This window comes from Carassius gibelio, chromosome A14 (assembly GCF_023724105.1).
Source record: "Carassius gibelio isolate Cgi1373 ecotype wild population from Czech Republic chromosome A14, carGib1.2-hapl.c, whole genome shotgun sequence".
Taxonomy (NCBI): Eukaryota; Metazoa; Chordata; class Actinopteri; order Cypriniformes; family Cyprinidae; genus Carassius; species Carassius gibelio.
This window is the reverse complement of record NC_068384.1, coordinates 6,386,977-6,401,895: the sequence shown is the minus strand read 5'-3', so window position 1 is coordinate 6,401,895 and position 14,919 is coordinate 6,386,977. Positions and strand designations below refer to the sequence as shown.

General features: G+C 39.5%; 1 protein-coding gene across 1 annotated transcript in view; it reads right to left on the bottom strand.

The window, feature by feature from the left end:
* Positions 1-14,919, bottom strand: part of LOC128027348 (slit homolog 3 protein) — a 163,405-nt gene that overhangs the window by 75,023 nt on the left and 73,463 nt on the right. The gene's annotated exons all lie outside the window — the stretch shown is intronic.

The window sequence follows — 14,919 nt, the reverse complement described above, 5'->3', positions numbered from 1 at the left end:
GAGATGAGAAAGACAAAGAGAGAGATATTAGGATTTGTTTGAAGCCACTTCACATTTCGGTCGAAAGCGTTTTGAGGAAGATGAACGATGCGCCTCAGTTTTGAAGTCTGAGACCAAACTGTTCTACTGACCATAAATGTCACATCCTCTTTTATTTGTCTGGCCTTTTATCACTCGGTCTGTGTGTGCGTCTAATGAAAAACATTTCTTAAGTTTTGTAATGGAAGGTCTCATAGCTGTACGTCCCACAATCCTGCAGAAAATTAAGCAATCATATGCACTTTGAGTAACCCCAGAAAAAAAATGGAAAAAAGTGACTCTACATCAAAATTAATGCATGCCATTTTTAATGCTTGCTTATGAGCCAAATGGTTTTTGACATGTCAAAATGGTTGTGCTTAACTTTATTAAGCTTGTTTGTTTGTAGACTCATGCTGGCAAAACATAATTTGAAATCCAATTACTGGCCAAGAAGGAAACAAATGAGATGTGGAATATCAGCCCAGCTAATCAAAGCGTCTGCTTTGGAGTCATGCCTGCTACACATAACACGAACAGACCACCACGTGGGTTCACCCACCTGACCTTGCTACAACCAATTTCACTGATAAACAATCAGATGTGGATCCAAACGCGGCGAGGAATTCTGCCAGAATTTGTACTTGGGGACATAATGATGTATCAAGTACAGGACTGCCAGCAAAAAAACAGTTATTGAGCTCACCCCTCCTTCAGCGCCCCGCCAGAACTGGATATGTGTGGCTTTTTTTTTTTCATCAAACCAATCAAGTTTTATTATGGCAGAAATCTTAATAACTATGTTATGCTTTGCTATAAGAGGCTATTTCATCGAAATGTTCCTGATGGTTTTTGACATGTTCCACAATACTGAATTTCTTTTTTCTTCTCTTTACAGCACTCTTGGCTGGCTTGATGTGAACATCATGTTCCTTTGTGTATCCTTCAAGTCGAACTATGCAGTGCATGCACAGAGGAGGGCAAACATTTGCAGAGTAAAATCTCATAACATCCCATGTTCGTATGCCACAGAGTGGGAAAATATGAGCGCTGTTTATACCAGCATCACGCTGGGGATGAGCGAATGTATATCAGCACTACCTCCCCGTCGCCTTTGATGATCTAAATGCGAAACAGATAAAGTGCAGAGATGGTGAGGAGCACAGAGTCGACTTCTCTTTGCTTTGGCTTTTTAATTCTTCATGAATGGGGAAGCACCGGCCTTGTGCATCCTTGGCGAGCCGCGAGCGCAGCATAGTACTTTACAGCACTTCCACTGCTAATAAATGTTTTATTGCTTTGTTTACTCAGTCGAACCTTTTTCATTATTTCTACAAAAAGGCAAATTGTCCCAGCCGAATAACGGCACTTATGAAACACAATCTGTCTCAGCAAACTCCATGTCAGAGGAAGAAAAAAAAATGGACCTGGAGGCTTTGAGTTAAATTAGATGATTTCTAATGAAGAATTACATGAAACTATTAAGAGACAATAGAAGTTTATGAGATATGAGAATTATACTTGCAGGAGAATATAGCAATGTATGTATTTATATATATATATATTATATGTGTTTAAAAATTATTTTTAGAAAAGTTTGTCTCTTTTTGAAAAATGGGTATTTAAACATATATACCTAATAAGCACATATGCTGTGTAAATTAATTTTGTTTTGTCATTTGAAGAATAAACTGAATTTTACAGCAAAAATAAACTGAGCTCAATCCTTATTTACACTGCTATCATTTGTGTCAAATTGGGCGTCTTAACAGATGCTGGAACAAATGCTTTAGGATAAACATACAAATTCAAAGCAGACATACACCAAATAGTGTTTGTTAAAAAACAGAGCTGCATCGGTCCCCCTCCTCTAGCAATCTGCTTGCAAATTTCATTAATTTCATTTGGCTTTGGCCCTGTTCTCTCTGACTGTCAGGATGCATGCCATAAATCTCCCTTTGATTCCATTACGGCTCCCATGTCCAGACAACCTGGCAACGCCAAAACATATTACAGATAAACGCTCAGCAACACGCAAGGATACAAGAGCCGAGATGCAAGGAGGATCTATCCTCTCTCTCTCACACACACACACACACACACACACTCATACATACACAAAGGTCAGACAAAGCGGAATGCTACATACTTCATTAACGCTGTTGTTATGCCACTCAACAAATCTTGTTTTCAGTCGAATGCACACGTTAAATGTTTAAACATATGCAAGGAATAGAAGACCACTAATAATTCAATACATACACCGGTCACATTTCAAAATCTCAATATTTTGTCAATGGGAGATTCTCAGACTTTAATCTTTAACAAATGCATAGTAAATTTTTTTCAAAGTGGTTTTGACTGAATTAATTGCAGACATTTTCTTCTTAGGGGTGAGTGCTTTAGAATAAATCTTAAGCAGAGTCTGTGCATTAATTTTCCAAATAGCGTAAGTAAGTTTCTAGAGCAGAATATCAATACACCGCTACCTTGAAAACAGTAAAAAGCATTGAAGGGATGTCGCTCAATTCTCTTTCTTATTGCGCTTTATGAATGTCACTCTTATCTCTCCACTGAAAAATGGATTGCTGCGTGTTTACAAGAAGGTTATTTGCTTCACTTTTGTTGTTTTCTCACTCTATTTAAATCACAAAGCAAAAGACTTATTGTTGTAGGAAGTAGCAGAAACTTGAACATCGCTTTACAGTAACTCAGATATGCTTACTAAGACTATATGTTTGTTCATAAATACAATCAAAACAGTTATATGAAAACCCTTCTGAAATCATTATAATATGCTAATTTAAAGGAACCATTTCCTATTTCTTAATATTATCAATGTTGAAAACTGCTTTTTGTGCTGCTTGATAAATTTTTTTTCTCTGATGAATAGAAAGTTCACAAGGACATCAATCATTTGAAATACAAATATTTAGTGACATTCAACAACAACAACAAAATCTTATTAACCCCCAACATTTGAACAGGATTGCATGCAAAAAATAAAAATAATAAAAAAATAAAAATAAAAAGTACATAAATAAGTAAAAAAAAATAATAAAAAAATTTGTGAATTCTGCATGAAAGAATTTGCACACAGATTTTGTGCACAAATGTAAGTGTACACTCTCACACATGAGGACTGGTTTTCTCTGAGGACGTCAAGTAATTTTGTGTTTCACAGTACTTTGTGATGTTAATCTCTTCTAAAATCAAACATTGCAATTTTCCCCCCTAATAAAGCCTCTGTGTAAATTACAGAGTAAACTACTTACTATGTTTGGGCTAACTCAGCCCTATGAGAAAACAAATCCCGTCTGGATTGGACTGCTTGTTAATACAGTATATCACACAAGTCTAATTTCAATGGTTCTCGTGATGCATGGATCCGGAGCACATGGGCTTTTCTTTCCTTCTTTCTTTCTTTCTTTCTTTCTTATATTTAAAACCAAAGTCAAAACAGACATCTGTCTCCTTCCATCTAGCTCATCGAGCACAAACCGCAGCCCAGCTGGGTGACTGGACCGTCGATACGTCTCCCGCCATGCCCATGCCTCTCTCAGTATCTATCAAGCACTGTCTCTGCTTTGCTCTGGCAGGGCTGTTATCTGCATGCCAAATTGAATCTAGAGTCCGAAATTCTCGCAGAGGCCCTGATGCCTGTCAGTGGGTTCCAGTACGCTTCTGTTAAGTCCTGCCAGCGCCGACAGATCGACCCGTACTCGCTGGCGGATCACACACAGATGGGTCGAACATGTCTAAGCATACACACATGATCAGGTGAAAGGTTATTAGATCCCTCCACATACTCTCGCCAGATTAATTTAGTAAGATCTGATATCTGGGGCATTGTTTTCATATCACATCTGACCCGACTGCTTCGGGGATGACCAGTTTAAATGTGTGTATTAGGAGCCAAATGGCTGTTAAGCATGGCAGGCGACTATTCTGAAGTAAAACCAGCCCTATAAACAAAAAGAGGGTATTACAACATACTCTTTGGCTTGAGGATTCAGTGTCTGGAGGAATATTTGTTTTTCATCTGGGTGTCATGTGGAATCGGGAGGTTAAGACAGCAAGCCGGCCGGGTCGGATGCCGTTCGCATTGGTTATGAGATGCACATTTCTGATTTCTTTTATTAAAGACACAGCAAGAACAAGAAGAAAGCAGCCGACCCCCTGGGGCGCTCCATAAGCATTTTGTTTTATGAAACCCGAGACATCTTCAAGTCCGTATCCATTCAAGCGGCGGTTTCACATGACGAGCTGCATCTACTGTAAAGCATGCACTCTTCCCCCTTCCTCCGCTTCTTCCCACCGGAACAGCAATTCATGTAACACTTATTCGATAAAGATATATAGAAATGTGCATAATAAATAGCGACCCCGTTGCAGCCTCGTATTTCACTCTTTTACAGTCATGATGGGCGGCCCTCTCTATCTCTCTCTCGCTGATGGTTGGAGTCTCCGCTCTGCTTTATGGCCACTTTTAAAAATGGAGGCAGATTAAAACACTATGGATTTCTGGCCCTGAAAGACTGTATAGTGTAATTGGCCTTAAGGATGACAGTAGCTCTTAATTACACTGAGTATAGGAGCTTTTTCATTGGACCCAGGCCGCTCGCTCTATCTCTCTCCCGTCTCATTCTGTGTGAATCACCAGCCTGTAGATCCCCTGCTTCCCTTTGGTTATTAAAAGTTATGATTGTGGTTTCTCCACTGAAATCTATCTCTTAAATGGAGAAAAGTGGATGTAAATATTATGTTCTGGCTGGTGGCAGGGAACCAGCAACAAATCACACTCTGGCTTCAAATGTGAAGCGTAACTGTACTGATGGAGGTTTCACCTGCAGTACTGCTTTTAGGATGATAACGGCAAACTATTTTAAAGGTTAATACACGTCTGCCAGTTAAATCAAATAATGCATTCTTCTCTGAAACAGGACATCATAATGCATCTGAAAAATAATAATTATGATTAAAGCTTTTTACTGTTAGCAAACCACAAAATATGCTGATCATAGGTCTGCTCCTGCTTTTTAAATTATTATTATTATTATTATTATTATTATTATTATTATTATTATTATTATTATTATTATTATTATTATTGTTATTTTGACAGTGGTTTTCTTAATGCAAAAAAATTAAAAATAAATGTAAAAAATTCTGTCTTAGAAATCTACAATATGATATCATGAATTACTAAGCTCACCCTTCATCTTTACTTTAAAACCATCAAAATATCATTGATGTAGATTTAAGATATAAATATAGTTGTTAATCCGCTGATTTGCTGCTCTTATTATCAATGTTGAAAATTATTGTGCCGCTTGATATTTTTGTTATTTTCAGGATTCTTTAATGCATAGAAAGTTCATTTATTTGAAACAGAAATCTTATAAATGTCATCAATTTAACTTTTTAAAATTCAATCTCATGCATCCTTGATGAATAAAATAATTAGTAAGCAATGCAATAAGTAGGCAATGCAATAAAAACATAATTAAAATAATATGGGATCATCATAATAATTATTTTAATGTATATTGCATTAGATGGAATAAATAGCAGCTACAATGTTAAGGTAAATAACTAAACTATTATGAATTTTTTTTTTTTTTTTACTAAACTAAATGTTCAGCTCTACCAACACGTGTCCAACAAGATGATTAAACACAGAGTAAGACTGACTGATCTGAAACCCATCACCATATTTTTAATCTCTTTTGTGACAGCAATAAGTCAGACTTGTTGGAAGTAAGTGTGTATGGAAATGAAACGAAAGGGAAAGACAGAAGGACGTACAGGTCCTTGTTCACTGATCAGCGTCTGTCAGCATCAGCTTGGTATTCGTCTGCAGTCATTTAACTGCCCTTGCTAGTGTCTTACATGTAGCCCAAAGACTCCTTGATTTAATTAACTAATAAAAATATTCCTCTATTGATCATCCCAAGAGCTGACACAGGCTAAACCGGTTCAGCGCTCGCTTCATTACGCCGACCTTACTTGCTTTTTTTTTTTTTTTGATGGCAAGAGAGGAGGTGAGAGTCAAAGTCACTATGAAGGGAGGTGAAGGCAGCTTCTAAATCAAAGTAAATGAGCTCAAACGCTCCCTTGGGTGTCTAAAGCTTTCTGCTAAGGCTTCTACATTCCTCTGCTTCCTCCAAGAAAGAGTCTGTGCATAGATATTACAAATAGAGAAGCCCCCCACCACCCTGCGTTAGTATCTATTATGTTTTGTCAATGCTTTAATTAAATTAGATAGCTTAATGTGATTTATCCTGATCCATACACTTTATGGCTCTAAAAGCCTTTTTGGCCCCCGGCCCAAAAGATGTCGAACTAATTTAGATGAGTTAGTGAAGAAAAAAGGAGAGAGGCTGGGCGCAGAGGGTGATTTGTTATTAGTTAATTCACTTTTATTCTTCTTGTGCCATTTGGTATAATTTTCTTTCTTCTGCACAGTCTCTGAAATGGGATTGAGACGTACAACAAGCTTTTAGGATCATTTATAGTCGCAGTAAAACATCAGTTATAAGAGATGAGAAGAGTGCATGTGTGATTTCAAGACGGGACCGTTTTTGGACGGAGAATGACACCGCAATGCCCTTTTCCCAGTCCTCACAGACTTGAGAGCAAAGCCGTCTGAAACAAGGGGAGATGTTGGAGAAAGGATGAGGCTGCTAATCAGACAATAGGATTTAAGAGCTTTTAAAGTGAGTGGGTTGGAGGCAACAGCTGAGTCGTGCTCGGTGCACGGCGAGGGGCCTCCTGGCACTCATAAATAATACTAGGAGATTAGGAGATTGGCTTGGGGTGGGTGAGATCCTGGGGGCTTGGTGGCAGAAGTTTCCATCTATCTTGTGGCAGGTCACAGTTGCCACAGAGACCAGGAGCCATGCTGTCCAATTAACTTCAGAGCCAGCGGTGCAGGTGGTTTGGAGGTGGTGGTAAGGGGCATAGAGAGCAAGGCTTTGTGTGTTTGTGTCTTCATAAACACAGGAGAGCACAGAACCACACACTTCACACTCAAGCAGCACCTTTAGTGGAGAAATGTAAGTCACTCTGGGGGTGGAAGGATGAAGAGATACAGTCTAATTACCAAACAGCAATACACCACTGTCTACATTTTCATCCATCCATCTTGCCATCTATCGATCCATTTGTTTATCCTTTAATTCATCATCCATCCATCTATTTATTCACTTGTCTATTTCTCCATCTACTGTATGCATCATCCATCCATCCTGCTAACTATCTGTCTTTTTTTAATTCTGTTTATCTGTCTATTCTCTTCATCTAAGTATTCATCCATCTCCATGTTTCCATTCATTTATCCATCCATGTATCTACCTGTCTACCTCTTTATCCATCCATCCATCCATCCAACTATACGTCTATCTCTTCGTCTATCTGTTCATCCATCTATCTATCTACCTGTTCATCCATCTCTCTATCCATTCATCCATTCATCCATTCATCCTGCCAACTATTTGTCTATTTCTCTATTCTGTTCATCTTGGTATTCACCCATCTCCATGTTTTCATCTATCCATCCATCCATCCATCCAACTATACATCTATCTCTTCATCTATCTGTTCATCCATCTATCTATCTACCTGTTCATCCATCTCTCTATCCATTCATCCATTCACCCTGCCAACTATTTGTCTATTTCTCTATTCTGTTCATCTTGGCATTCACAAATCTCCATGTTTCCATCCATCCATCCATCCATCCATCCATCCATCCATCCATCCATCCATCCATCCATCCATCCATCCAACTATACGTCTATCTCTTCATCTATCTGTTCATCCATCTATCTATCTACCTGTTCATCCATCTCTCTATCCATTCATCCATTCATCCTGCCAACTATTTGTCGATTTCTCTATTCTGTTCATCTTGGTATTCACCCATCTCCATGTTTTCATCCATCCATCCATTCATTTGTCCATATTTGTCCTGAACCACACAGCAAAACAAACAAAAATCCAAACCCTAACCCAAAGCCCAAACCCCGCTCATGCAAACTCAAAACAAAGGAATCAGATTTGCTAGTCAGGTTTGGAGAATGTGTTTGGTAGGAAGCAGAACAGATAGCAGGGCTGGCTGCTGTCTTTCGGCAAGCTAATAAGCCTAAACTCTTTAAAATGAGAGTAATCCAGTTAGAGTGGGTAAAGGGCTAATGTCCAGCTAACTGAATTGGAGGCAAAACTGGTTTAGTCGGCCATATCTGGCCAAGCTCAACCTGCCATCCTCCACATTTTCTGCAAATATGATGAACACAGGAGCTCGTTGCGGCGTAATTCCTACAGCCGTGACCACACACCTGTGACATACGGAGGGCTGAGTCCGTGTATACAGAGGGATGACATTCAGCAGTATTCAAATGCACAGGATACGCATACGCAGTAACACGACATCAAAATCATATGCCCTGCCAACTGTAGCTGCACTACACTGGACTGAATGATTATGTGGTATAAATGGGGGCTGTTAAGTCTATTAGGCCCAGGAGAATTTATTCTAAATCTAATAATGGGAAACGTGAAAGTGGAAAAGGGTGGAATATTTCTGAGAGGTTACGAGGGCAAGCATGAGACCGTGGGCGCCATGCAAAAACCTCCATGTTTCACAGAAATCTGGACACAGATATTTGAGGGAATAAAGCGGAGAGCCACTGTCAAAATAGGTTTTCATGCTCTGTAATTACTCAACATACGAGTCTGAGAAGGTCAACATAGCACACTAATTAACATGTAACCCAACCTGAGAAAAGTGTAATTGCATCCATAGAGAGGAAGGGAGGTAGAGAGAACAACTTGGAGGTTAGTACATGAGGCCGGGCCCCACGGGGCCCCAATCAGCACGTGTTTCTTTTAACATGTTAAAAAATACGGTGCGGCTTTCAACAATGGCCACCCAGCAGATACGGATAAACATTGAATAATCACCAAAGCGGGAGAAAAGAGACAGACCATGACTTAATTAGTGCTTAATTAACATGCTACATGCTAAATGTTACAGAAGAAATTCATTTCCAGTTTTCTTTTTTCTCAAAGGATTGGTTTTATACGAGCACATCAGAATTACATATGTCATGATCTCTGAGTATCTCTGAACGTATCTGTCTAATATTTCTCTCTGGCTCATTTATGGTAACACGAAAATGTGTGTAAGAACAATTAAAAATGGAGGAGGTCTAATGAGACAGAGAGAGAGAGAGAGAGAAAGAGAGAGAAAACAAAAGATGCAGATGCATCCCTGACCACAAGATGGAGCTCCCAGGCTTCTCTCCACCATTGAACAAGCCAATCAATAAATTAATCTCTGATGGAGAGATGTTGGAGGGCCATACAGGCTTGGTGTCTTGGAAGCCTCCACCTTTACCCACAAGCCACATTAACACACTGGAGGTTCAGCCAGACAGTGGCAATTGGTATCTGCAGGGAGAGACTCTGGGACTGTTTTCTTAACCACAGAAGCTGGGAAAAAGCTGGATATGAAGCACTGGCTGCTGCAGACACACACACACACACACACACACACAAACACACACAAAAAAACTAGTATAAAAATTCTCTCTCAATAGGTTTCATGTTACGGTCAATAACCTATAATTAACTAAAGTAACACTTTAGTTTAGGGACCAATTCCAAATTATATCTAGATGCTTATTAGCATGCATATTTATAGCATATTGGCTGTTTATAAGAACTTATAAAGCACATAGTAATGCCTCATTCTGCATGACCATATTTTAGATCCTTAGTCCTACACTTTTATTACAACTATTATTAAGCACCAAATTAGGACTTTACTGAGGCAAAAGTCATAGTTAATACTATATACTCTATTGCACAATACTGTATACTCTATTGCATTTAACAGTGTTATTAAAATTATTAGTCTTTGTAAATACTGACTTAAAGTGAGAAGAGGATGGCAAAGGTCAACGGAGGAAATAAGCATGAATGATTAAATAGCCAATAATGATCAACACCAATGAATAAGTAAAAAAAGAACAATGATAAAAATAAAATATGCTGTATGTCAATAACCAATATTGTAGTGGTATATTATGCATCCCTAGCAAAATGTGTTAACATTGAACAAACAAAGAAAAAACTTTATAAACAGAAATATCCACATGCGAAATGACCAAACTGACATGAAATCAACTAAAGAGATGGATGAGCATGTAGATGCTGCAGTTCACAGGGAGCTGTAGTTTTATACAGTATTTACATTCTGTTGCTCAACTGTCTGTGCTTCATTTGCCCTGGCAGTGGAGGATGAGTATAAAGCCTTCCCTGTCATTTTCCCACCAATTTGCCGATAAACAAAGTCCCAGTGCTCTGTTCACTATCTGGCCACTAAAAACAAGAAACCAGCAGGGGTGAGCAGATTGCTGCCCACCTACACAGTGGTGTCTTTAGCACGGGCTGCCCATGTGAGACGCCGCGAGCCATTATAAGACACAGGCATTTCATAAAAGAACCAACCCGAGATGGCCGTGCGCCATTGGAGAAACTCTCATTTGATTCACAGCAGGACAAATGCACATTGGGGGAATGGGTAACAGAAATGGGTTTTGTCAATAGCGTTTCCATTATGCAGACAGTGAGCTGCCTCAGACGCCAGCCACTGTGTGTAAACTGCTTCCTGAGATTAGTTTGGAAACTCTTGTTTATCTGACTTCCTAATCAAATCAGACACGCTGCCACATGCCGGCCGACCTTTTCATAGCTGGCCACCATGTGACAGCAAACATGTCTACCACGACCCGATGCCACCTCGCTCACCTCCATGTAAAACAATCAAATCCAATTCACCTTTAGCCATGGTTTTATCTGGCTATTCAATCTCTTCTATTTAGGCTTCAAATATGACTCTATTGTGCCCATATACAAAAGGTATATATGGCACCCCCTCCCCAAAAGAAAAGTGTATATGTGTGTGAATGTGTATACACTATATATTACCATATTACACAAAAAAAAAAAAAAAAAATCAAAGAGATTAATAAAAATAAGACATAAATAATAACAACTAAACTTAAATATAAACGTGCACTAAAATATGGATAAAACCAAAATTATGGAGAATAATGCATGGTTTCATTGTTTTTTTTTTTTTCTCCAAAGCCTGGTTTTTAACCTATTGGTATATTCTGTCAAAAATAACCACAAACAGCAGTTTGATTAAAGGGGGGGTGAAATGCTCGTTTTCACTCAATATCCTGTTAATCTTGAGTACCTATAGAGTAGTACTGCATCCTTCATAACTCCAAAAAGTCTTTAGTTTTATTATATTCATAAGAGAAAGTTAGTCTGTACCGATTTTTCCCGGAAAAACACGAGCGTCTGGAGGCGTGATGTGTGGGCGGAGCTAAAGAATCACGAGCGCGAGTAAGCTTTTGCGTTGAGAGCGTTTGGAAGCTGTGACATTACCGTGAGGACAAAACCAACCAAAACAAACCATGGCTAACAGTCAGATTCAGTGTATATTTATGATCCAGAATCAGATCCAGAGGCTGAAATTGAACAAGAGCAGTATCAGCAATCAGTCTCTATGTGGTATGTACTGAAACTGTATATATTTGCTTAGCGGTTTTGGAAAATGACTAAGTTCCACTTTGTCGTCTTTTTTTTTTTTTTTTTTTTTTAAGCTGTACATGTGGAAAGTGCAGTTTGATGTCAACATCGCATGTTGTTTACTTGATGTGCTTACAAGCCAATAGCTAAGTTAACAACACAGAGATATTTGAAGCAGTTTTACTCACCGCCTGCGGTTCCAACACACGATCGTGACCCTTTTTCGTTGGGACTGCATTATCCTTAAGAAATAAACGATACACAAATCCTGCATCAAACTGGGCCTTGTTTGTAAAACAAGCATCTTCGAAATGCAGGGGAACAAACACAAACACTTGCACAACTCCGTTGATGCTCTGTAAAAATAAACTCCATCCACTGGTCCCTTAATGCTGTTTCTCTTTTGGTAATCTGTGCAGGGTTGTCTTGCCCTGGCAACCAAAAACACACTCCTTTTGTGACATTTCGCGACGCTCTCGCTCTGATCAGTGAAGTCTGTTGTGCTCTCAGTGCTCTGCTATACGGGAGCGCGCGCTCTTCCGGCAGAAGTGCCTCAGGACCCATATAAGGAAATTCCGCTCCATCTAACGTCACACAGAGCCATACTCGAAAAAAACTTTCAGAAACTTGTGACAAACTGGAAGGAGTATTTTTGGAACAGAAATACTCCTTCAAACGTACAACTTAATTTTTCGAAACTTTGTCCATGTTTAGCATGGGAATCCAACTCTTTAACAGTGTAAAAAACTCAGTATGCATGAAATAGCATTTCACCCCCCCTTTAACATATGAAACAAAGGTAAAACAGAGCCCTTGCTGGGTCTTTACTCTCATAGGGACAATTTGCTACCTCTAAATGGTGCATATTAGTACCTAACATGTACTAAAATACACCTTTTAGGGGTAGGTAACATACAAAAGTATATCTTTGGTACTATATTAGAAACAATTACTGTGCTGCCTATATTTCATGTGCTGTAACTGCTATCCTGAAGAGTCTGCTGTATAACTACCCCCTAATTTAACTAAAACACCTTCTGCATAAACACAGTATTTCCTGTGCTGCCAGCCTGGCTTCCTCTTTTACCGGCTGTTAGCCCTTGTCTTTCCAGTTTTGGAGATACGCTATCCTCCGTCGCTCATTGGTAATTGTTTGTTTTCCAAGCGCCACTCAAGGGCCAACACTATCGCTTTTCAATGCTACACATTCCAACAATAACCGGTCGGCTTTGGTTTCTGTCTCTCTGCGAGCCAAGAATGTGAAGTCTAAAAGGATGGTTAGATCCTACCCATGAGCCTTCCAGCTGCTAAATGTATAAAACATAAGAAATTACACATGAAACCTTGGGCCCTTTAGCGTTGATCAAATATAAGGCTGTGCGATGATTATTTCCCTTGTGAATCTTGAGCTTCAGCCAGAGCCCCAGACGTTGAGGCCCAGTTCCTCTCGTCCTCTTTCCATTACAGTCCTGATGAGCAAGAAATTGAGCTCTAATTATTCAGAGAAAAATAAATGGTCATTTAGAGTTGAAAAACAACAGATGAAAACTCTTTGTTTCATGCTTTGGAAAGTGGAAATCGACTATAAACTAATCACGAAGTTAAGAATGCTTTGTTATGCCAACTGGGAATACGTTGGCACAATGAGGTCATGTGCAGCCAAAAATGGCCTTGCCACACAGCGTGTGCCCTTCCATCCACAACGGCTGGTTAGTATGACATCTGACTGCGGTGGTTTATTTTCCCCATTATCCGGTTTGATCAGTGTGTGTGGTTGTGTGTGTTGCTCCCAAGGGCCGTAAGTCAAGCCCCCCTGTGCTTCGGCCTGTGGAATATTCCATAGATGGTGAATTTCACCTCTATAGAGGATGATCTCACTGATTATGACATCATGAAGGCAGGTTGATTTATTAAGGCGCACTGATGAGGCCGTATTTAAATAAACATCAGCATCCTTTCCAGAGTCAAAGATATGGTTCCCATGAGGTCCTACACATGGGTTTGCTGGGGGGGTGGGTGGTTTAGGGTTAAGAAGGAAGTCGAGTCAACTCGTCTGAGCGTGGAATGAGTCAATGACTTTAACCATTTGCCCCCATTCGAACTTACGCGCCCCTTGACAATCTCGACCAGGTGCGTGGGGATACTCTAAAATGGCCTATGCAGATCACTGTAAGAACAACAGCCTGTGGTGGTGTTAAACCTCTGCTAAATAGCTTGTCTACCCTTGTTAACACCCGAGCCCGGGCTGAAATTGAGTTCAGCTGTGGCGTGGCATTGCTGAGCATTTTATGTGCCGGATCATAAATCAGGGCCCCGCACGCCGGCTGCAGCCCCTTAGGCCACATTTCCACCTTCCTTAGACCCCATTAGCTCCTACATATTGTGCTTTCCGGAACGGGCCTTAGGAACGCTACAACAAGTGTACCTAATGCTGACAGCATTCACGAAAGCGCGGGCCACCTCGGTATAGCGACTGCATTTTATAGTACTTCCATTTTTCTGAAGGACATCTGGTCACACTGTGGGTGCTTCTCGTTGATGGGGGCTGCCGTGCTTTGACCGGTTAGAGCGTGAGCTTTTATATAAGCTTTCTCACTGTGAGCGAATATAGGAATTAAGTTAATCATAGCTACGGGGCCAGACATATACAAAAGGGTGGGAGCAAGGTCCAGTGATTACACCACTCGGGGAATTGAGCTGCAAGCGCTGAGGGAATGGGCTTGCTCACCTGCAATCGAGCTGCAGAAGGCCGCTATTGTGTTTGAATAATGAACCTGAGGGGAATATGGCATGTTTGTGAAGGTGTGTGTGTGGATAAATAATGACAGAGGTGGGAGGAGTGTTTGTGTGTGTGTGTGTGTGTGTGTGTGTGTGCATAATGAAAGGGCAGAGGGAATATGTGAGCATGTGTGTGTGTGTGTGCATTAGGGTGAATGGCACATGCTTGTGTTTTTATTAAGGTGAGACACAAGCTCGAGATCAAAGACCACGATTACTGAGAATTGTTTGTGCAACACCTGTTAAATTTAAAAGGGAAATTTTTTTTATATAAAATGAAAAAAAAAGTTTTTAATATATATATATATATATATATATATATATATATATATATATATATATATATATATATATATATATATATATATATATATATATATTTTTTTTTTTTTACATATATTCATATTTTATTAATTTTTCCCCCTGACAATGCTGGGTCATATTAAATTAATATCCAAGCCTGACTTTGAAGTATTGGTATATTCTTACTAAAACAAACAAAAAAGACTAACCCTA